We start from the raw sequence: 23,164 nt of genomic DNA, 5'->3' as shown, positions 1-23,164 counted from the left end.
CCTTGATCTATTTGGTAACTTCTTCCTTGATCTTCAAAGCCCAATCTGGGCGAACTCTGTGCAGCTTTTGTTTAACTGGCTAGGCCTTAGAGTCAAGAGGGATTTGGTGCTGTACAATCTCAGGATCGATTCCAAGCATGTCTTCGTAGGACCACGCGAAAACATCTTTGAAATTTTTTAATAAAGTGATTAAACGCTCGTGTTCCTCCGAAGACAGCGTGGACTCGATTTGGACCAAACAAGGATCTTCCTCAGTACCCATGTTAATTAATACGATTTCATCTGTACAGGGCTTAACACGCCTTTCCTCCTTATGATCAATCAAAATTTTCAAAACCCAAGGAATTTTTTCCTTTCTGTTTATGTCAAAATTTTGAAAATTAAGATTAGTATAACAAACCAAAGGCACAGAGAAGTAGGCAAAGTCCACAGTATTTCCATACAAAAATTTTGGATCTTCGTTCACAGTGGACTTAAAAGAAAAGCTAAAAGATGACCTGCACAGGACTTTAGTATCCAGGTTACCACTCCCAGAAGTACCAGACTCAGAGGAACTTGAATATGACTCCGACTGCAACTCCATAAACTCAGTGGAATCAGATCCGAACTCACTATCTAATTAAGAATTGTTGATGATGCCTTGCTCAAACTTATAGACCAGGCATGGAGCCTCAGACACATCCACGATAAGATTGGAGAAATTCGTTGCTGGGTTATCTCCAATCATTGAGATAGTAAAACTATCCCCCAAGTTGGTGGTCTCAGCTTTGACAGTAGAACTTGTCAGTAAGTCAGCCAGCACTTTTCCCAACAGCTCTTCCTCTTCGATATCCAAGCTTGCAGTCCCGTCTTGATCTGTACTAGGGCTCAGGTCTGCTTGTTCATCTTCCTCTTTTGGTAGCTGGTGTCCGAAAAAGATCTTGAACCCCGGATACCTTGTTTTTGTTTCCCAATCATACTAGGGCTTTGGGAATCCATAAAAAGGGGAAATCTTCCCCTTGGTGGACAAAACGTCCGTTCAAGGTCCCCTGTATTGGTTTGTGGACTAACTCGTGCTGCTTCCCAATTCTCTTTTCTTTTTGCCTTTCTCTCAGCTCCTCCTATTTTCTTTGCTAGTCTGCAGCGATAGGTTTGTATCCCAGTCTGAAAGCATAGGGGTTATGACTTATTTCCTTAGCAACAGTAACTCCTTGCCTGCCACTTCGGCCTAGTCTCGATCTTGACATATGCCTCTATTTGTTCATCATGTAGATGGATTGCGCACTTATGTAGTCCCTATCGCCCTCTGCCATGATGGTTTGGACTAATCGGGCTTCTGCTAGAGAGAAACCGAAAAGGAATACATCCTCCTATCTATGTATGATTTCCAATAATGGTGCAGTCGTTCCTTGGGGAGGATGGATCATAGAATTACCGTACATAGTGGCAATCTTGCCTTTGAAGGGGGTACTTTACTAACTGATGGACTGTTGATGACACAGCCCTCATTTGATGTAGCCAGGGCCTTCCCAACAGTAGATTAAAAGTGGTCGGAATGTCCATAACATGGAATTCCACCTCATGCTCAGACGGGTCGTTACCGATTGGTCCGCAGTGGTATCAATAGGCAGTTTAGTCTGGTTCATTGCCTTTAGCAGTGCCTGTCTATGCTTCGAGATGCCATTATTAGCCCCTAGATTGATATATCAGCCTGAATCTTCTTAAGCTATTTCAAGTCCAGGTTCTCTTCAACATCCTTCTCTTTTGATCTTTCAGCCTCTTTTCCAAAGGTCTCTGGCTGTTCTAATGCTGCGGGTTTGAAGTATCGACCACTCCGAGTCATATGATTGATCTCGTCAGTATACTAGGTGTCGTCTAGGGTATCAGCTTTCCAACCTTCGTCAGTGTATGCATGACTTAAGTTACTGTCTTCCCACCACTCTCCTATAGTCATGGCCGGGCTAGCATCAGGTTCTATCTGGAGCATGTTAATATCACACGCCCCATCATCATACCATTTTTCTTCCACTACAATCTTGGTTTCTAAATCCCGATATTTTCTGAGCTTCTTCAACATCCTTTTCCAGTTGCTGGGCTCCCATTCGACCTTTTTGGTAGTTTGAACATTACCCATTGTTGTCTCAAGTTCTTTTCTTTTTTTTCCCTACCCCAGACCTATCTTCGTCTAGATCTCCTCTATCTTTTCCCTTTGAAATTATTCTAGTGCCTGTTCTTTTTAAGTCAGAGGTGCAGCCTTAGCCTTGCCACTAGCAGCGATTTCCTCTTCTATCCTAGTCTCTCATATATGTTCCTTCACATCTGACTCTGCCTCACTCAACTATCCATTGCTTGTTTTTGGCTGGCTCGGGTCCCACCATCCCACCTGAACACTGTTTGTATCCTCATTTTCAAAGAAGTACAAATCCTCTAGATCCTCCTCCAGATTAGCCAAATCTCTTTCTAAGTCAGCCAAGTCATTTAGGCCTTGTTTAGGCCAATCATTTTGATGTTTCCCTAACTGGCCTTCTTCGATAGCATTGATGGTGAGAAAGTCCGGCAGTATGACTACTGGCTTTGGCTGATCGATGGCCACAATGTATAAACTGGGATCGTACTCCTCTGCGAGCGAGACCCCTTTCTTTATGACACAGGTATCTGATGGCCTTATCTTCAGTACATTCTTCTCTTTCTCCGTTTCAACTACCACGGGTCTGGACTGGATTTATGGTGTTAGATCCATCATGCACATGTTTATGCCTTTTGGAATGACCACATCCGGCTTTGGTAAGTGGGATGAAGTAATGTATGTGCTAGGGTTGAAGGTAAGCGGTAGTGTATGGATGTGGTTAATGTTTCTGGGTGAAGGGACTTGGTTGTGTACAGGAAGTGGGTTGGTTATTACGTTTGGTTTAGTGGATGGGTGATGACTTTGTTGTCAATGAGATCCTAGATCTCATGATGTACATGGTAGCATATGTCCATGGGATGGCCATGTTGTTGGTGAAAGATTCACTATTGGGTAGTGTCATGTTTGGGTGGCAATGATTTGGAAGTGGACGAGGATTGAGAGGCTTGAGATTCCTTTTTTGCATTAACAGCTTAAGGGCGTGGGTTGGGCTTATATGGAGGGGAGTAAAAACTCTTTGATTCCAAGGTGGGCCAATGTTTTGTGAAGGTTGTGGCAGTAGCAAATGGATTAACCATCTTGGTTGTTGAAACAACAGTACTGACATCCACAAGTCGTGGAATAGTGTTATTGCTAGCATTAGTATTCTGAGAGAATGGCCTTCTTACGGGTTCACTTGTTCTGTAGATGATACCCTTTTTGAATGCACTTTTAATCTGGACCCCCATCTTGTGTAAGGAAGCAAATGTGGACAACGGTGCCACTATCATCCTTTGCAGCATGTTTAGCTCAAGGCTCTAAACCATTAGCCTAACTTGCTCTCTTTCAGCAGGCCTATTTGTCATTCGGGCTGCCTTAGCTCTCCACTGGGCGACAAAATCAATGAATGATTCTTTGGGGTTTTGGGTAGTAGCCTCCAACTCACTAATGGTTACTTCTATCTAGGTGTTATATGAGTACTGACTGACAAACGCCTCAGATAGCTCCTCCCAATTCCACTTTGTTGAGTCTTCTAATTTAGTGTACTAGATGGCCACCACATCAGACAGGGTTCTCCCAAATAAGGAAAGCTTTTGTACCCTAGACAAACCATAGGCCTCAATATATCTGAGAATAAATAGACTTGCATAATCAGATACCCATTCCCACCGAATCTGTCAATGTGGGGCATCTCAAATTTCTCTAGTAATCTGACCGAAGCCTCAGTGTACCCATCTTCGATATCTGGAATAGTGTTGAGCCCTAGGATTTCTTCAATGCTTTCTCCAATCTAGCAATCTTGACCAAGGCTGGATCAATTTTATTGATATTAAAAGGAAAGATTCATGCAAGGGGTTGAACCGGAGACCTGTAAGCTGGAGCCGGGGGAAACATTTCGTGGAGATCTAGGACTGACAAATTTTTAACCGGTGGGGGTGGTTTAGGATTTGGCTGAGCAGCTGAGATCGGATGCACGGTTGATGCGGATGCCCTAAATGTACGTCGTACATCGACAATAATTTCATCTTGTGCAGCCATCCTTTGGTTTACAGTGTCCATGGTTCTTTGGAAAGCCGCCATCAGGGTAGCAAATTCCTTCATGTTCTGTGCCGTATTCTGTACCATTGCTGGTCTAGGTGAACTGGATGTTGGTGAACGGATTGAGTGAGAATGGATAGGTGTTTATAGAGTGCTTTGTGCTGATGTTATTGACTGTCTGTTCCTTCATTGTCAGTAAACTAGCGTAAGTGAGACCAACACTGGCTGGCCATTAACAAGGTCTTGAGCTTTGCAAAGCCTGCCAAAGCGAGTCCACATAACTTAGAGAATATCGGGTCTTTCTGAAGCTATGATGGTAAAGTGCCTAGAAAAAAGAAAAAAAGAAAAGAAAAGAAAAGAAAAACAGAATCAAAATCAAATAGCACGTCGGCCCCAATTCACAACAGTCATAACACATAGCTGAACTGTAATCCCCACTAAACTCTGTTCTCAAACTCATACTGATATGAACTACTCTGTACAGTCTCATTGTAAAAGCACATACCAAGTAAAAGAACCAAAACACCCCTATGAGGGGGTTGAGTTACCTTGTCCTAGATTTTTGGCATGATCTAGGTTGTACTATTTCAAACAACGAGCTTACAACATCCTGCAAATGGGTGGCATCCTATCCTAAGTTGGAATAGTCATTATAGATTCACTATATGTAACTAGGTCAAATGGTTGAAAGGGTACCTTAGCAAGATTACCTAATATACCTCTCACACCTAATACCAAAAAGTGAAAGGAGGATCAAGCAGTACAATGGTAATCCAAGTCCAAGGGTTGTGTTTCCAACATGGCAGAGCCCATGACTGGTCAGCCTTTTGGGCAAGCCTTCGGCAAACCATCCAGGAATAGCAGATGGAAAACACAGTGACTTAAAGTAACCATGCAAATGCAATGCAAAGAACATATAAGTGTAGATAGAAGTTCACATCATGAATTTCAAGTCAAGTTCTCTAAATCCCCAACAGAGTCATTAGAAACTGTGGCTCAACTTTTCGTGCTCCTTTTGGAAGACGAATAGCCCCATAGTTCGGACTCCGGTGATTCTGAATCTGATTTCACAAGTACAATGTGAAATAGTGAAAACATAAAAAGAGTCCAAATCTAACAATTCTTTTTTAAAAATCGATGTTTGAATCAAATAATAAAATAGATTGCTTTTCCAGATTTCAAAGTTGCCATTGTAGACACCCCATTTTTGACCGACCTCGAGACTTAGATGTCATCGCTTGTGCATTTGATGATTACGATTGCATTTGTTCGCTTTGAGTGCTCAAAGTCCTCGGCAGAACGCCCTGTGTTAGACGTGGTTTGTTTTGTGTCCATACTTTTTTCTAGGTAAAATTTGGTTCGGCTTACGCTTTATTCACTGCATCCATGGAATCATATTTTGCTTTGTTGTATTTAGCATTTAGGATCATTATCTTTCCCTAGCAGATCATTTCTCACTTATATCATACCATCTAATTACTTGTACTCTTTCTCTTTCTACGAAATACATAGTTCTGCATGTGCATGCACCTACTCCGTAAGAATTGTGGTTAGAGTGTTCCGGCACCTTTTCTATGTAAAACGTAGTTTGATTTGCATCACCATTCCTTTATGGTATTCGTGTCTTTTGCACTGCTTGTGGTTTGATGATTTCGTTACATTGTATGTCATTTACACTATTTTGGTTTTGTTATGTATCATTTTGCATCTTGTCCCTGAACTACGCTGGTTTGATTCATTGCAAAGGGATACATAGGTAACCCTCGGGTTCAACCAACTGCATCTACATTTTGTTTGTTTGCCCAATTCTTACGGCCTTGTCAAAATGGGTCGTCTTCGGGCTATGACATGCACTCATGTCACTTCATGACTTTGAGCTTTGTCAAAGAAGGGCAACCGTAGACACCCCATTTTTGACCGCCCTTAAGACTTGGGGGCCTCAGGTTGATTGTTTGAGGATGAAGGCTATGTTGTGCAAAGGTTCAGTTTCTTCGGTAAGAGGAGCTTCAAATCCAAACCTTACACCCCATTTTAGACCAAAACTATTTTGACCAAAATTATTTTAGACCTTAAAATCATCTCTTTCAAAATATTTTTTTGAACAACGTTTCTACGATGTTCCAAAGCTCGTATTTCATTAAATGTTACACTTTTCGGTAAACTGAGCAAGGACAATGTGGAAATAAATGAAAGAGAGGTGAACTCTTTGAAATTTTTTTCAAACCACCTTATTTAGAGGTTTGGAGTTGAAGAAAATAAGAGTGGAGGGAAGAAAACTAGTTGGGAAAGAAGTTGGGCTTGAAACCGTTGAGTGAGAACTGGGCTACCTCGCTAAATCAAGCCTATCCTTTTCTACACTTGGACTTTAGTTGTGAGGGCACCACCATTGGAAATTGGACTTCCAGGGCTTCATTTTATACTCAAGAATCTCCTAAAGCCAAGTTCGAATGAGGGAGATATGGCCGTTTGAAGTTAGGCATCAATCCGATTAGGACCAAAATTGAGCAGTCTTCACTAAAATAGGTATATCTATTTTCACACTTGGATGTTTGATGTGAGGCTGCCACCATTGGAAAGTAGACTTCTGGGGCTTCAATTTAGACTCAAGAATGACCTGCAAAGGAGTCCGGATAAAGGAGATATACCCATTTGAAGTCGGGGCTGAAAAATAGTTTTTGGCCACTGATGTGGCTTGCCGGCCCCTTGCCTACCATGGATGAAGTTTTCCGACCCCATGCCGGCCATGGATGATGTTTTCCGGCCATTGGTGTCAAAAATTAGTTTTGTGCAGATATTTTCCCTCCAGCTGTTCCACACTGCTCCAGCTGTCCTATATTGATATTTTTGACCTGAAGCCATATATTTCTATATATAGAGGACCTTCTCTATTGTTTTCAAGGTTGGAAAAATTTTGGGAGTCTCTCTCTCTAGATTTCTCTCTCTCTCTTGAACTTTTGTGAATACAAGTGTAGATACATTTCAAGTTTGCCTATCGACCCTAAACCAAAGTTACTTATCTTTGGACTGAGGTTACATGGGACCCTCTTTGAGCTCTAGAAGGTGGTCTTGGCTTGATTTATTGCCTCAATTGTGTCTTGGCTTCAAGAGGTATTGTTTTGCACAATTGTTTTCCCATCTCTTTCCACTATTTTTGGACTGTTTTTGGCCTGTCTTTAGACTGTAAAAACTCTGTTTTTTTGGCCTAAAAGTGGTGGTTTGAGGCCATTTTCAGTTAAGGGGTGGTTTATCCTTCTTGCTTCTTTGCTTGTAAAGTTTTTGTGCCTTTGTTCACCACTTTCAAATCAATTTTTTTGGGCTTTTTAACCACTGAATTTTAAAGGTTTTTCAATGGTAAAAATCTAATTTTGAAGTCCAAAATTGGAGAGGTCAGCCTCCCCGCCTTGTGTCTTATTTGCATGTCTAGATAGCTTCATATGTTAACATGTTTTTCTAACTTAGCTTAGCTTACTTTCAGCATGTTTTAGCCTCTGAAATAACCTGCTTTAGCTCTATTTTGGGCTGTTTGATTCTTTGTAACCTCCCTCTTTGCTTCACTCTTTCATTTGCTTTTGAGGGTTGTTTCAAACTTGGAATCCTTTAAGCTTGACATTGAGGTCATGCTCAATGGTTTAATCCTCTTTGAGGGTTCATTATCAAAGGCATGATCTCTCTCTTGCCTTACACTATTCCTTGGTTGACACTTTCTTCACCTTAGAGGACACTTATCAATGGACAAATTAATTAAAGAATGATTTGGTAATTAAGTTGTGTAAACAAAATTGACAAGTAAAAGTGACAAGATAAACATATCTTTGTGTTGCATTGCATGTGTTCAAATTAGACGTTAATTTGAGCATAAGGAAAATGGGACATTTTATACTCAAAAGTAATGAAATGTGCCATTTTCCTAGGTCTCCATTGCCCTTGATCATGCGTGCTTTTTCGAGTCTTATTTGTGCATTTATCAAAATTGTACAAGTTGGATCTTTGGCCATCATGCAATGAACTTGCTTGATTGGTGATTTTGGATCCAAACATGTCACTCCTTTGAGATTTTGAGATGATAAGGAAGGATACAGTACAACCAAAACCTTGGAAAAACCCCATTTTGGCTCTGTTGCAGCATGGTGATCCAATGTATTAGTGGCCGGCAATGCACCACCAGTGGCTAGCAGTGCATCATTTCTAGCCGGCAGTACACATTCTTGGTCAGCAGATGGTCGGCAGCAGCCATCCATGGCCGGCAGGCCACTCATGCAAGCCTCAGCAAAAATTTGATAAGGTGAAGCAAAAAGGTTCTGGAAATGCTCAACCCTGCAAACAGAGACTTTCGAGAGCAAAAGGGAGGTCTTCTCGAGGCGAAAATCAAGCATGTGCATCTTCTACTTCCTGAGACGGAGTAGTGGCAGCACAGTTTAATGTCTTAATTGCTTAGTTCGTGTACATTTGTGTCGTAAATTAATTAATTAGTTTGCTAATTAGTTAAAGTGTTGTAATAATTAGTAATTAGCTTAGCTAGTTATTCATTCGGCTTGTAATAATTAGTCTGGTTAGCTTAATTAGATTAGTTTAAGCAGCTAGCTAGTTAGCTCTTATTCACTCGAACCCTCCTTCGCGAGGGCATAATTTTGTAATAAGTGTGCGTGCGTGTGTGTATGTTTTCCAACCCCACGTATTTTTCCCTTTTATTTAATCATTTTTGATGGTTAGTTTAGGGATCATGTTTCAATTAGCATATCACCTGCTTGCATCCGTTCATTTGCATTGCATGCACCGAGGCTTGGCGCATCATTCAAACTACATTGTCATTTCAAATACCTTCTTTGAATACGTGTTTAATCGCATGTTGTTCAAATCGATCCATATGCCATATGAGTAGCCGAGCCTATTAATTGCATTCTTCGCATGCATTGCATTAGACATCTTGCGCAGTTAGGATCATGCATCTTTCTAACTAGCTTCTATTTTAGCTTGGAGTACTAGGTGAGTTTTTATGCTTTAGCATACTTGCATAAGTGTGAATGTTGCCATGATTAACATGTTTGCCATGAGGCTATGTGCTTAAATGCTAAACTGCTTGAAATGTCTATGGATGAAGGCTTGTTATTTGAATTGGAACAATTCAACGAATGTGAGTTTTAAGCCCACTTTTGAGTGGCAAATCATGTTTTAAGCCCGCTATGTTTGGTAGCAAATCTGCAAATTTAAGCTCACTTGAGGTGGTAAATTCAAACCATTTTCACAAACAAACATGAGTTGAATTGTTTCAAATTGAGCAAATTAGTCTATACTTGCTTGTGCACATCACATAGTAATGCCCGCTTAATAACCGGAACAAGAACACATAATGTTTATAAAAGATCATATCATGATTAGTAGAGGTCGATCTTTGATTGGGCGAGCAGGGGTGCTCAATTCATGACATTCCCCTCTCGTACCCAAGTTCCCGAGTTGAGGCAACTTTGGTGATGATGGACACGTAGCCTTTGGCACGAGTAATGGGTTTCCTAAATTTTCTCAAAACAAAATATTTAGGTGGTGACTCTGTATTTGGCAAAGCAGTCCAATTTTGGCATTATTTGATTCAAAATAATTTTTTCAAAAGATTTGCTGGATTTGAACTCTTTGGTGTTTATCAGTTTCACATTGCACCTATGAGATTAGATTCAGAACCACAGGAGTCCGAATTGTGAGGCCTTTCATTTCAAACCTTTCCGAAGGGGGGGCGCGGAAAAGGCGAGTCCACAGTTTCTGGCGACTCCGTTGGGGATTTAGAGAACTTGACTCAAATTCATGATATGTTGTTTTATCTACACTTATGTATTTCTTTGCATTTGCATCTGCATTGGTGCGCCTAAGTCACAGTGTTTGTCGTCTGCTATTCCTGAATGGTTTGCTGGAGGCTTGCTTGGAAAAGCTTGCGAAAAGGCTGACCGGTTGCGGGCTCTACCACGACGGGAACACAACCCTTGGATCTGGACCATCGCTGTACCATTTGATCCTCCTTTCACTTCTTGGTGTTAGGTGCGAGAGGTATATTAGGTAATCTGGCTGAGGTACCCTTTTTTGACCAATCGGCCTAGTTGCATATCGGAAACCATAGAGACTGTTCCAAACCAGGACCGGTTGCTTACCCGAATGCAGGATTGTGTGAAGCCACTTGTTGTGCATAGTGAAATCCTAGCTCCTGACGAAACTAGGACATGGTAACCTTATCTCCTTATAAGGTTGTTTTGGCTCTCTTTAACTGGTATGTGTTTTACAGTGAAACAGTACAGAGATGTGTATATCAGTTGCGAGTTTGGTATCTATTTTGGGGGCAGAGTTCAGTATAGAGAGTACATATCCGTTCTAGTGAAATTGGGCTGAGATGTTGTTTGTTTTCTCTTTTGCAATGTAGTCCTGAAACCATAGCTTCAGAAGGCTCCAATATCCCCCAGGTACTTTGGACTTGTGTCAATAGACTTTGTCAGGTCAAAAATTGTTCAAAAGTAACCTGTGTTTACCTCACTCCCATCGGTTACATAACGAAGGAGGTTTATGTAGAATTCACCAGTGCAGTTTCTACAGCAGTCACCCCTCAGTTCACCTAAGTCTAGTCTGGTCTGGAAATAGTTGTCTGCATTCAGCTCAGCACGAGATCAATCACCCATTCCCATGGTTTAGTATCCCTCAGCCAGTGTGAAAGAATTGATACAGCACCTGCAACAGACAGTCGAGACACTGCAGCAGGACGCAGCCCGTCAGGCTGAAGTCACGGTTCGTCAGGCCAAAATGATAACTTGGCTACAACAACAACAACCACAGTCGGCCACGACTTCTGCATCTCATGCACCTTCCACGGGTAACCCGACACTCAGAGTCATTGCCTATACTGCTAATGTCCAAGAGATTCAGAGCAATCTGGCGGAGCCAATCTTAGCACAAGCCTCTAAAGCTCCTGTCTATCAAACTGAAGCTCCGTTTGAATTTGGGGTTAACCCAACTGCACTTAAGGTCAATAAACTAGAGAAGTTATTCAAACCAGCACAAGGAGTGAACTTCATCCTGGATTTAAAGGACGAGTATACTGAATTTGCAATTACCTTATCGGAGCGGTTTAAAATGCCACATATCGACTGCTTTGAAGGCTCTGGAGACCCAATGGTGCACCTCCGCCTGTTTTCTAATATCCTGAGGCCAATGGGTTTGACCCCAACCCAGAAGTTGTCTCTTTTCGGTCGAACCATGTCTAGGATACTAAATTGGAGGACTCTGTGAAACAGAATTGGGAAGAGATGGCTGAGGCCTTTATTGCTCAATACTCTTATAACACATAGATCGAGGTCACAACTCGTGATCTTGAAGCCACCCACCAAGAGCTAAAGGAGGGTTTCTCAGAGTTCGTGACAAAATAGAGAGCGAAGGCCTCGATGATCACTACAAGGCCTTTCGAAAAAGATCGGGTCAAGATGATTGTTTGGAATCTGCATGGCAGGTTGCTACAGAAGATGATCATTCTACCTCTGTTTACCTTTCTAGAGCTTCATGAAATGGGGGTTCAAATCGAGGATGCCATCAGACAAGGGATCTTTGGGGAAGATAATGAGCCTTTGAAGAAGAATGTTCTTCGTAATCCCAATGCTACTACTGATGGTAGCACAGCTATTAAATGCTCAGAAGTAAACACGGTCACCATTCCCCTCAGTGGCCAAAAACCAACCACTTCAACTCGGCCTCAAGCCCGAAATTTCCATCCTCTTTACATGAGTCTTTTTCAAGCTTTGAAAATGCCGCTAGAAAAAGGGTACCTAGAACTCCTAGAACCCCAACCCCTTCCAAATCCTTTTCCACCAAGATATAACCCAGCTAAATACTGTGCCTATCATCAATAGCATGGTCATGATACAAACCGTTGCATTCGCCTCCATCATAAGATTCAGGATCTTATTGACGAAGAGATCATGGCTCCACCAAAAGGACCTCAGGCTACCACTAATCCATTACCTCCACACCTTAACCTAATCCATACACTACCATCCATCTCTAATCCCAGCATATACATCACCCTAGCCTATTTACCCAAGCCTGAGGTGTTCATTCCAAAAAGCACAGACTTGTGTATGATGGATGCACTCGAACCCTAATCATCTCAAACCCATGAACCCACTACTTCTGAGCTGATGAGTATGATTACAGATCTTTAGAGAACAATGGCAGATTTAGCCTCTGGGGTTTTGGCTCCATCATTGACCACATCACATGCCAGAAATTGCAAGCCAAAAGGCTCCCCAATCTTGGGGCGAGCTACAATTGAAAATGGCCAACCTAAAGCTATCTCAGGTCTGGGCAATGACATGTTGACAACAACTGGGCTCCACTCTAATATAGCGACCCAATCCCTTGGCAAAGTGGAGGCAAGTGGTAAGAACAAGGTTGGGGCAAGTATTGGTCCCTATGAACATCTTCAGTGGGCTATTGAGGCTTTGAAAGCTGAAGGATTGAACAAACGACAAGTGCTCGCAGTTTTTGCAAAGACTGTGGATGACACTTTTACCACTCAGGTTCGGGGCATTTCGAATCAAGGGGCAATCTGGGAAAAGGATTGTCGTACCAGAAACACTCTTTTCAGCTCCAATCCTACACTCGAAAGAGATCATCAAACCCAGTTAGCACCTGCCAACCCCTTTGTCGGTACATCCAACACAACTTCACAAACCTTAAGCCATCAGGCCCGAGGCTAGAGGGTCTTCACCCCACTTTACATGACCTTATCCAAAGCTCTCCAAATCCTTGTAAGACAAGGCCATCTCAAACCCCTTGACCCTCGGCCTTTCCCGGATCCCCTTCCAGCCAGGCATAATGTTGCCAAGTACTGTGCCTTCCATAAACAAATCGGTCATGACACTAACAATTGTTATCGTCTCTACCATGAAGTTCAAGATCTGATTGACAAGGAGGTCATCGTCGCACTAGGTCCTACAAAGCTTATCGGCACTGGATCAATGAACTGGTGGGATAATGTGAGTATGTGATCGAGGGATGAACCACCTGCTGATGGCGCTCATTTTACTCCAGATATGGCAGATGACACGCACTGTTTTGAGCAATTTGCAAATGTTGTTTATTTTACTTTCTGACTTGGGTATTGGATCAGTCTTGTTGTATCAAGTCTGTCTTGTTGTGTCGGAGGTTGGTGATTTCGGGGGTATTAACTCAGACATTACTTCCCTGTTTATTTGGTTTGTCTTTTTGCTCTTTCTTTTGAGGTTGTTTCTATCATGGAGCCAGTTGAGCCAGAAGTTCTAAATGAGATGGCAGTAATTGACCAAAACTATGCCTTGAAATCATTACATTGACCTAAGTTTTTCAAAACTTTTCTAACACTATGATGAAAACAAAGAGGAAGGAATTCTTCGGGATTTGCAAAAATTTGATCAATTGAGAGGAATAGAGGCATGCTAAGCCCTTAATGAATGAAATCATGTTTGTTAATGTGAGTATTGAAAAGGATCCTAGCTTGATCCAGATTGGTTCTGCATTGTCTTCAAAGGAGCTGAGTGACTAGTCACTTTATTAAAAGATTTCAAAAAATGTTTTGCGTGATCTTATGAAGACATGTGTGGAATCGCACTCCAGATTATGCAGTATAGGATCATTCTCGGCCTCGAGACTCGACCCTTTTTACTTTCAAACCTTGAACCTTGACTTAGAATGTTCAAACGGTCAATCACAATATAAGGCTTGTATGACCGGATCTGAAGTAACCTTCGAACTAGGGACAAAAAGGTTAGATCAAGAAGGTCAGATGTCATCAGAGGAAGCTTGCAAAGCTAGATAAAAAATAGCCCTTGAACTAGGGGAAAAAAAGGTCAGATGTGCTCAAAGATTCAAAATTGGGTCATCTCTCAAACCAATGAAGACTAGTAAGAAAGCCCAATCCCAGAATTTGAAAGAAGAAAATTTATTGCTGAAAGAACAATCGAGTTCTTATCCATAACACTAGGGGCAAATTCAGACCCGATTGGATAGGCTCCTACATCATCAACGAACAACAGCCATTCTCCTAGATTCAGAGGGCTTCGAGATCTCAAAATCAATCAACTTGGACAAGTTAAACTTTTTTATCCTTGAGAGGCTCGCTGGGCCAAAAACCCGGAAGGGCGACCCAGGCAAAATTTAGAACAGATAAAAGAAAATGAACCAAAAAGAAAAATGGAAAGAAAGAAAAAGAAAGAAGAAGAAAAGAAAGAAAAAGAAAAATGAAAAAATGAAAAGAAAAGAAAAACATGACTCGCAAGGTTGAATACCCAAAAGGGCGGCTTTGGCAAAAGTTAGAGCATAAAAGGAGAGTGTTAATACCCGAGTACGCCTCAACCCATAATTACGTACGACCTGATTCCCAGCTTTGGGATACGTGGGCAACTTCACCTTGAAGTTTGACCCCAACCATTTTCAGCCTGCTTGGTTCATCCATGTTGTTTGGCTTATCATTGTTTAAACTCGGCTATCCTCTCCATGTGCAAATCGGCTCATCTTCGTGCTCATCTTTGTTCAAATTCGGTTATCCTATTCCGTTACAAGATTCATTTGCAAAACAATTCAAGTTCAGATCCGAGGTTCTGTATCTCAAGAGTAAATTCCGCATTGGTTGAGCAATGGCCATATGCAAAAACAGTTTTGAGTTTTTTTTAATGAAGTCGACTAATTTTTTCAAAAATTATTCTATTTTTCCAAAACTAGACCATATCTTGGATCCAAAAAAGGAAACTTTTCAGTGCTCACAACCTAATTTACATGATTTTAAATTAGAAAATCAAACAAGCATGTTAATCAAACTCTCATGTTGGTCAAAATTGTGTTAGCAGAAAGCCAAAAACAAAAAATGGTTAAAATGATGTACCAGGGGCACAGTTGAGTCAGGTTTTTTTGTCTTTTCCCCATTGTCAACATACTATCCAAAAAGGGCACCATACTTGTCGAAAAAGGCACCATACTTGCCAAAAAGGGCATTCTACTCGCCAGAAAAGGCATAACTGAAGCTAACAATAGAGGACCGAAAGCTCTTTTATGCTCTAAGCAGCGAGGTATCAAGCTCAGTGCGAAGCACAGATTGGAAATAAAGCAAGACATTCGCTCCCCTCATAAGGTCCACAACTTCCAGTTTATCCATCAACCATATCTGGGAAGGGCTACAAAATAAGAGAGATTAAAGAATAGAGAGATGGGCGCTGAGAGGAAAAGTCAAGAAAGGGCTTTTCAGAGAAAACAGAGATTGAGTGCCAAAGTGATGTGAGAATCACAAATAAAAAATGGTGGGAAACAATACCTGGAGAAGCTATGGGCTCCCCGTGAACCGAGAGGTCTCTCACCATTATAACACATCTAAGTGTTGTGTTTGTTGTTTTTGTTTGTCTTGATTCTTGTTTTGAGTCGTTTTGAGTGTAAATTTTTGTATTTAGGTTGTCTTACTTTGTTTTCCTTTGTTGAGTCATTTTGACTATGGTTAGTTATAGGCTCAATACCCGGTTAAGAACTCATTTTTCAATTTCAATTTCAAAAATAAATCATTTTGTGCTAAGAGTGCCGTGCCTTTCCCAACAAGATGTACAAAACAGAATTTTTTCTTTCATAAACTGCAGGGTTTGACCCAGGTCATGTAAGAACAATAGATCAAGGACCTATCTGAAGCAATATAGGTTCCAGACTGCAAAGCAAAAGAAAAGAGGGAAAATCAGAGCATCTTAGTGTGTTTCAACTTTAGAAAATTCCGAGATTGTATTCCAGATGCACCTCCTCAAGCCTTGTCAATGCTCTAAAGTATGAGTGTACCTTTACCTCAAGCTCAAGGTCAAGATCGACCCTACTTCAAGCCAGAATGGCGATCAAAAGTGCTCTACCTAAGTACCATTCCCTGCCAGAGACATCTTGGCTGTGTTGGCAATGAGTTCCTAGGAGACCAACTACGATGGTGGAAATTAGAGTTCGAATGGCGATGCCTAGAACACAAAGGTTTGGAATTTCTGAGACTAAAGTTTGGTTTGAATACCCAGGTGTATATCCCCGGGTTGAAATCTATATGGTAGCCACATAGGTTGAGATAGCATATGTGCGCCTCAATTATGGATACTGAACCAATCTAGCCTATCACCCTGTTGGAGAATAGGGAAAGTTGTGAATATGATCAGGAAAAAAAGCGACATCCATGGATTCTACATGAAGAACCCTTGTCAGCATTTGAAGGCCTTTGAACTGTAAGTTAAAGGTAAGAGTTCGAAGAACACAAGGGGGAGATCCCTATTAGAGTAGAGCGGTTCATTGCCACTCACCCCATGAGGTGCTTTTTAAAGCGTTGCTTTGTTTGTTTACTGCGTTCCTAAAACATCATGCACTACATTGCTTGTAACATGTATCATATCATCGCACTTATTGCATTTATTTGCATCTTGTGTTGTCTTTTATCATTTATCCTTTTACATTGAGTAGCGTTTAGGATCGTTGTACCCTGGGGCTATCTCAAGATGCGTGGAACATGCTCCTGACATCTTTTCTTTGGACCCCTTCTCACGATTTTAGTGTGGTTAAAGTGTCCATTTCCTTACACGAATTCAGCGTGTTTAGAATTTATCTCAGGATGCGTGGAACGCGCTATTAACAGCTTTTTTTTGACCTTTTCTGACGATTTCAGTGTGGTTAGAATGTTCCTTTCCTCACATGATTTCAGTGTGATTGGAATTTATCTCAAGACGTGTGGAATGCGCTCCTAACGACTTTTCTTAGGACATCTTCTCACAATTTCAGTGTGGTTATAGTGTTCCTTTCCTTACACGATTTCAGCGTATTTGGAATTTATCTCAGGACGCGTGAAATGCGCTCTTGATGGCTTTTCTTAGGACCTTTTCTCACAATTTCAAAGTGGTTAGAGTGTTTCTTTCCTCACACGATTTTAGCGTGTTTGAAATTTATCTCAGGACGCATGGAATGCGCTCCTGACGGCTTTTCTTAAGACCTCTCCTCACGATTTCAGCGTGGTTATAGTGTTCTTTTCCTCACATGATTTTAATATGTTTGGAATTTATCTTAGCATGCGTGAAACACGCCCCTGAATGGTTTTCTCAAGACCTCTTCTCATGATTTCAGCATGGTTTGAGTGTCCCATTCCTCGCATGATTTCAGCGTGTTTGGGATTTGTTCTTCCCCCTCTCACAATTCCAGCGTGGTTGGAGTATGTCACCCTCATTCATTTACTACATTGTCCATTGCATTCATTACATCATACTGTTTTGTTACCTACATCATTTCCATGTTAAGCTTGGTTTGGCATGTGCCCATACCTTTTCACGTTAAAACATAGCTTTACATGTCTACGCACCTATTCTGCAAGAATTGTGGTCTGAGGGTTTCGGCACCTTTTCTGTGTTAGACGTGGTTTGTTTTGTGTCCATACCTTTTCTAAGTAAAATGTGGTTCGGCTTACGCCTTATTCACTGCATCCATTGCATCGTATTTTGTCTTGTTGCATTCAGCATTTAGGATCATTATCTTTCCCTAGCAGATCATTTCTCACTTATATCATACCATCCAATTTTCTATGAAAAACATAGTTTTGCATGTACATGCACCTACTCTGCTAGAATTGTGGTTAGAGCGCTTGGGCACCTTTTCTATGTAAAACTTAGTTTGATTTGCATCTCCATTCCTTTATGGTATTCGTGTGCTTTGTACAGCGTGTGGTTTGATGATTTCGTTACATTGTATATCATTTACACTATTTTGGTTTTGTTATGTATCATTTTGCATCATGTCCCTGAACTACGCTAGTTTGGTTCCTTGCAAAGGGATACGTAGGCAACCCTCGGGTTCAACCAACTGCATCTGTATTTTGTTTGTTTGCCCAAGTCTTATGGCCTTATCAAAATGGGTCATCTTCGAGCTTTGACATTCACTCACGTCACTTTATGCCTTTGAGCTCTGTCAAAGAAGGGAAACTATAGACACCCTATTTTTGACCGCCCTTAAGACTTACGGGCCTCAGGTTGATTGCTCGAGGATGAAGGCTATGTTATGCAAAGGTTTGATTTCTTCGACAAAAGGAGCTTCAAATCCCAACCTTACACCCCATTTTGGACCAGAACTGTTTTGACCAAAATTATTTTAGACCTTAAAATCCTCTTTTTCAAAATATTTTTTTTGGAAAAAAGTTTCTAAGATGTTCCGAAGCTCGCATTTCGTTAAATGCTACACTTTTTAGTAAACCGAGCAAGGACAAAGTGGAAATAAATGAAAGAGAGGTGAACTCTTTGAAAAATCTTTCAAACCACCTTATTTAGAGGTTTTAAGTTGAAGAAAATAAGAGTGGAGGGAAGAAAACTAGTTGGGGAAGAAATTGGGCTTGAAACCGTTGAGAGAGAACTGCGCAACCTCGCTAAAACGGGCCTATCCTTTTGTACACTTGGACTTCAGTTGTGAGGCCACCACCATTGGAAAGTGGACTTCCGGGCTTCATTTTATAGGCAAGAATCTCCTAAAGCCAAGTCCAGATGAGGGAGATATGGCTGTTTAAAGTTAGGCATCAATCCGATTAGGACCAAAACTGAGCAGTCTTCACTAAAATAGGTGTATCTATTTTCACACTTGAATTTTGATGTGAGTGTGCCACCATTGAAAAGTAGACTTCTGGGGCTTCAATTTAGACTCAAGAATGACTTGCAAAGGAGTCCGGATAAAAGAGATATGCCCATTTGAAATCGGGCCTGAAAAATAGCTTTTGGCCACTGATGTGGCTTGCTGGCCCTTTTCCGGCCATGGATAAAGTTTGTTGGCCCCATTCCAGCCATGGATGATGTTTGCCGGCCATGGATGAAGTTTGCCGGCCATTGGTGTTAAAAATCAGTTTTTGTGCAAATATTTTCTCTCCAGCTGTTCCACACTGCTCCAGCTGTCCTATATTGATATTTTTGACCTGAAGCCACATATTTCTATATATAAAGGACCTTCTCTATTGTTTTCAAGGTTGGAAAAATTTTGGGAGTCTCTCTCTCTAGATTTCTCTCCCTCTCTCTTGAACTTTTGTGAATACGAGTGTATATACATTTCAAGTTTGCCTATCAAATCTAAACCAATGTTGCTTATCTTCGGGCTGAGGTTACTTGGGACCCTCTTTGAGCTCTAGAAGGTGATCTTGGCTTGATTTATTTCCTCAATTGTGTCTTGACTTCAAGAGGTATAGCACTCTCCTTTTATGCTTGTTTTGCACAATTGTTTTCTTATCTCTTTCCACTATTTTGGACTATTTTTGGCCTGTCTTTGGACTATAAAAAACTCTGTTTTTCTAGCCTACAAGTGGTGGTTTGAGGCCATTTTCAGTTAAGGGGTGGTTCACCCTTCTTGCTTGTAAAGTTTTTGTGCCTTTGTTCACTACTTTCAAATCAACTTTTTTGGGCCTTTTAACCACTGAATTTCAGATGGTTTTCAATAGCAAAAATCTTATTTTGAAGTCCAAAATTGAAGGGGTCAGCCTCCCCTCCTTGTGTCTTGTTTGCATGCCTAGTTAGCTTCATATGTTAGCATATTTTTCTAGCTTAACTTAGCTTAATTCCAACATGTTTTAGCCTCTGAAATAGCCTTCTTTAGTGCTGTTTTGTGATGTTTGGTTCATTTGAACTTTGTTTTGTGCAGTTTTAGTGTAAGTCCTTGCACTAGCTTGTTATTTTAAGGCTTTAAACATCATTAGTGTGACTTGGTTGCATGTTTTTAGTTTTTTTATCACTAAATTTTAGCTCCTAAATCTCAGCAACTTTTCTCTTTGCTTCACTCTTTCATTTGCTTTTAAGGGTTGTTTCAAACTTGGGATCCTTTAAGCTTGAGTTTGAGGTCATGCTCAATGGTTTAATCCTCTTTGAGGGTTCATTATCAAAGACATGATCTCTTTCTTGCCTTACACTATCCCTTGGTTGACACTTCCTTCACCTTAGAGGACACTCACCAATGGACAAATTAATTAAAGAATGATTTGGTAATTAAATTGTGTAAACAAAATTGACAAGTAAAAGTGACAAGATAAGCATGTCTTTGTGTTGCATTGCACGTGTTCAAATCAGACGTTAATTTGAGCATAAGGAAAATGGGACATTTCATACTCAAAAGTGATGAAATGTGCCATTTTCCTAGGTCTCCATTGCCCTTGATCACGCATGATAAGATGGTGGTCTTTTGAGTCTTATTTGTGCATTTATCGAAATTGTACAACTTGGATCTTTGGCCATCATGCAATGAACTTGCTTGATTGGTGGTTTTGGATCCAAATGTGCACTCCTTTGAGATTTTGAGACGATAAGGAAGGATATAGTGCAAACAAACCCTTAGAAAAACCCCATTTTTGCTCTGTTTGTGCTTTGTTGCAGCATGGTGATCCAATGCATCAGTGGCTGACAATGCACCGCCAGTAGTCAGCAATGCATTATTTCTGGCCGGCAGTACACATTTTTGTCTGGCAGATGGTTGGCAGCAACCGTCCATGGCCGACAGGCCACTGATGTACGCCTCAACAAAAATTTGATAAGGTGAAGCAGAAAGGTTCTGGAAATTCTCAACCCTGCAAACAGAGACTTTCTAGAGCAAAATAGAGGTCTTTTTGAGGCAAAAACCGAGCATATGCATCTTTCACTTCCTGAGACGGGGCAGTGGCAGCATAGTTTAATGTCTTAATTGCTTAGTTCGTGTACATTTGTGTCGTAAATTAATTAATTAGTTTGCTAATTAGTTAAAGTGCTGTAATAATTAGTAATTAGCTTAGCTAGTTATTCATTTGGCTTGTAATAATTAGTCTAATTAGTTTAATTAGATTAGTTTAAGCAGTTAGCTAGTTAGCTCTTATTCACTCGAACCCTCCTTCGCTGTAATAAATGTGCGTGCATGTGTGTATATTTTCCAACCCCACGTCTTTCTCCTTTTTATTTAATCATTTTTTATGGTTAGTTTAGGGATCGTGTTTCAATTAGCATATCGCTTACTTGTATCCATTCATTTGTATTACATGCACCAAGGCTCGGCGCATCATTCAAACTGCATTGTCATTTCAAATACCTTCTTTGAATACGTGTTTAATCGCATGTTGTTCAAATCGATCCATGTGCCATATGAGTTGCCGAGCCTATTAACTGCATTCTTCGCATGCATTGCATTAGACATCTTGTGTAGCTAGGATCATGCATCTTTCTAATTAGCTTCTGTTTTAGCTTGGAATACTAGGTGAGTTTTTACGCTTTAGCATAGTTGCATAAGTGTGAATGTTGCCATGATTAGCATGCTTGCTTAAATGCTAAACTGCTTGAAATGCCTGTGGATGAAGGCTTGTTGTTTGAATTGGAACAATTCAATGAATGTGAGTTTTAAGCCCACTTTGTTGAGTGGCAAATCATGTTTTAAGCCCACTATGTTTGGTGGCAAATTCGCAAACTTTAAGCCCACTTGAGGTGGCCAATTCAAACCATTTTCACAAACAAACATGAGTTGAATTGTTCCAAATTGAGAAAATTAGTCTATACTTGCTTGTGCGCATCACATAGTAATGCTAGTTTAATAACCGGAACAAGAACGCATAATGTTTATAAAAGATCATATCATGATTAATAGAGGCCGATCTTTGATCAGTCGAGCGGGGGTGCTCAATTCATGACCTTTCCCTCTCGTATCTAAGTTCCTGAGTCAAGGCAACTTTGGTGATGACAGACATGTGGCCTTTGGCACGAGTTATGAGTTTCTTAAATTTCCTCGAAAGAAAATATTGAGTTGGTGACTCTGTATCTTGCAAAGTAGTCCAATTTTGACAATATTTTATTTAAAATCAAATTTCTAAAAGATTTGTCAGATTTGGACTCTTTGGTGTTTATCAGTTTCACATTGCATCTTTGAGATTAGATTCAAAACCACGAGAGTTCGAATTGTGAGGCCTTTCATTTCAAACCTTTCCGAAAAGGGGGCGCGGAAAAAGGCGAGTCCATAGTTTGCCTTCCCTCCTTGTGTCTTGTTTGCATGTCTAGTTAGCCCTATGTATTAGCTTTTTGTGGCTCAAGTCTTGCGTGTTTTGCACTCTGTTGAGTTGTTTTGCCACTACTTTGGCTTTTTGGTACTTTTAAGTCTTGTTTTGTATGGTTGTAGTGTAATAGTCCTCACAAGTTGGTGTTTTAGGGACTTAGACACCTTTTGTTTGAGTTGATAACATCTTTTGGAGTTGTTTTTCACTCAATTTCAGCATTATAACCTCTGCAACCTCCCTCTTTGCTTCACTCTTTTATTTGCTTTTGAGGGTTGTTTCAAGCTTGGGATCCTTTAAGCTTGAGATTGAGGTTATGCTTAATGGTTTAATCCTCTTTAAGGGTTCATTACCAACGGCACGATCTCTCTCTTGCCTTACATTATCCCTTGGTTGACACTTCTTTCATCTTAGAAGACACTCACCAATGGATAAATTGATTAATAAATGATTTGGTAACTAAAATGTGTAAACAAATTTGGCAAGTAAAAGTGGCAAGATAAGCATTTCTTTGTGTTGCATTGCATGTGTTCAAATGGGACGTTAATTTGAACACAAGGAAAATGGGACATTTCATACTCAAAAGTGATGAAATGTGCCATTTTCCTAGGTCTCCATTGCCCTTGATCATGCACGATAGGGTGATGGTCATTTTGGTCTCATTTTGCATTTATTAAACTTGCACAATTGGTTGCACAAGCCATCATGCAATGAAATTGCTTGATTGATGATTTATGAACGAATTTTGTCCCTCATTTGATTTCCCCATGAAAATGAGAGGCAAAGTGTGCAAATAACCATTGAGAAATACATTGTTTTGCTCTGTTTACGCTTTGTTATAGCAAGGAAGTCTAGGTTATCAGTGGTCGACAACCACCACCAGTAGCTGACTAGCCACCAGTGGTAGCCGACCGGCCCCTTGTCGGCCATCAGTTAAATTTGCACAGTGTGTTGATAAGTTGGAGCAGAGGTGTTCTGGAAGTGGGTAGAATTATTAGTGTTCAATATGCAAACAGAGGCATTCAGCA

Source organism: Camellia sinensis, chromosome 6 (assembly GCF_055761805.1).
Source record: "Camellia sinensis isolate YWXY chromosome 6, ASM5576180v1, whole genome shotgun sequence".
NCBI lineage: Eukaryota > Viridiplantae > Streptophyta > Magnoliopsida > Ericales > Theaceae > Camellia > Camellia sinensis.
This window is presented reverse-complemented; position numbering follows the sequence as displayed.